This window comes from Myotis lucifugus, unplaced genomic scaffold (assembly GCF_000147115.1).
Source record: "Myotis lucifugus unplaced genomic scaffold, Myoluc2.0 scaffold_7507, whole genome shotgun sequence".
NCBI classification, from domain to species: Eukaryota; Metazoa; Chordata; class Mammalia; order Chiroptera; family Vespertilionidae; genus Myotis; species Myotis lucifugus.
In genome coordinates, this window is record NW_005878555.1 from 1 (window position 1) to 2,120 (window position 2,120).

Here is a 2,120-nt window from a genome sequence, read left to right on the forward strand (position 1 = left end):
TTTTATATCTGTGATCTCAATTGTGGACCCTTGGATTTTCATCATTTTCAGGACATCAGTATTTCGGATGTTTTTTCACAAGATTTTCATAAGGCCGCTTACGTATAGAAATAGGCACATCATTGCCTGCCAAACTCAGATGGAAAGTCTTGCAGTCTCCGGTAAGCTGAGGAACGTATCACATTTACCACCAAAGACCCATGCTAATAACAACTCTTCCATTTAAATCCTCCGAAGTTATCTCCCATCACAAAACATCTAAATGTGTTTTCAAAAGTATTTGATATCTTAAGGCATTGTTACTCTAGTATATACTTGAACCAGTTAGGTACATTTTCTTTTTCATTTCAAGGTATTAATAGTGACTAGATTTTAAATATTGTGAACAATGTTAAAAGTTTTAAAGCAATGATATTAATTGTTCTAACATTTGTACTTGGTGTCCCTCATTTTCTAGAGAGGTCTTGAGACAGCTGGGTCTAAACCCAGTAGAAACACCACTGTTTACAGTTATGTGGTGGGTGTTCTTAAAATTCCTTATTCATTTCTAGTGAAGCCTGCTTTTTTATTGTGTATCACAATTACCCATTTATTATTATTTTCCCAACTGATCTAAGTATGTCTGAATTATAGATGTTCCTCAGAGAAGTGCGATGGGAAATACAGCCAAGTCAGGGGTTTGGAGAGGCGAAGCTATAAATAAGTAGGTTTAAGGCAAGATGTGACTATGCCCACTACCCAGAGAAGAAAAATTAATATTTATCTTTTGAAGTGCAGTTTCCTGTGTATTGAAGCAGGGATATCAGTAGGAATCAAAATTTGGGAGTGGCTACAAAATACTGTTTCAATTTTTGGTACCTGCATTTTATAGGTTTATCATATTAATGGATGTTGGGGAGGAAGGATTTATGCTTCTTTGAAAGCAGTGATGTGAGAATTTCCAGAGAGCCGAGCAGAGCTGAGCCATGTTTACTCTCGGTGGTTGTGTGAAGCCGCAGGGCATTCAGCAGAGCGAAAAGCCCGCCCACGACTCAGTCAACCTCAGCTGAGGGTAGTGGCAGGGACCTTAACATCTACCTATTGACAGCCGCATTCTGCTCTTTGTGGAAACAGTAAGATCTTGTGGAGGTTCCAGAGAGCTCTGCACATTTAAAACGAGCAGAATGGGCTCAGATGGAGCACAGCTGAGCACTTTAATTGTACATTAAATGTTTACAAAGGTTAGCAACACTATGAAAAAGGAACAAGAGGGGAAGATACGCTGCAGCTGTTAAACTAAACAAGCACACAGGTAAAAGCTTTTACCTTTGGTGAAAAAAACAGATGGGGGACATTCGGGCATTTTCAGCATCTCCAGAGTCCCTTGGTACCCTGACACACGCAGACTCTGAGATGGAGAGCCGGCTGCCCTTGAACAGACCCGAGACGCCGGGTCAGCCATCCCTTCCAAAGACAAGAGCATTGGACTTATTGCCAACAGAGCAGCAACCCCACTTTGCACCTTTGGTTTATATCAATGATGATATTAACCTGGATGTGTGTGTGTGTGTGTGTGTGTGTGTGTAGCAACACTGTGAAATGGCCAATTAGGAATACCTGAATTATAATTTTGCGAGTATGATGGGGTGAAAAATGCAGTCATTTTCAATGTTTAATTTTCATTTGTATATTTAATATGTGAGTACATACGTGTTTTATTGTGGAGGAAGTGAAGTTTTTTGTGTTCTCCTTTTGGAAGGTGTGTTGTGATCATTGTCAAGGTCACCTGAAAAGGTCACAGATGAATCAATAAACATCTTTATAATATTTTGCAGAGGAAATTACTTTTCTTCTAAAAAAGAAAGAGGTTTTGTTTTCTTTTTTGAATAAACAATTCCAGGAGTACTTCTTTCTTTAGCAGGTTAATGGGCTGTTTTATCAGCATTTATATTATTTTAAATAAGTCAGCATAATGACCCTTTCTCTACAAAATGGAGATAAGCTACCCTGATGACATTCATGTTAAGTTAAAAATCAACACTTCCTTGATCTTCATTGATTTAGTCATTGACACGTACATTGTACCAGGGTTAGTGCTGAGGAAAAGAACACATTTGACTCAGAGCTGGCCCAGGAGCCAT

General features: G+C 38.8%; 1 long non-coding RNA gene across 1 annotated transcript; it reads left to right on the forward strand.

Annotated features, from left to right (window-relative positions):
• Positions 1-10: 10 nt before the first annotated feature.
• On the forward strand, positions 11-1,843 carry LOC106696035. Its single transcript, XR_002827883.1, has 2 exons — positions 11-161; positions 1,221-1,843. It is a non-coding gene; the product is annotated as an uncharacterized LOC106696035 (long non-coding RNA).
• Positions 1,844-2,120: the final 277 nt, after the last annotated feature.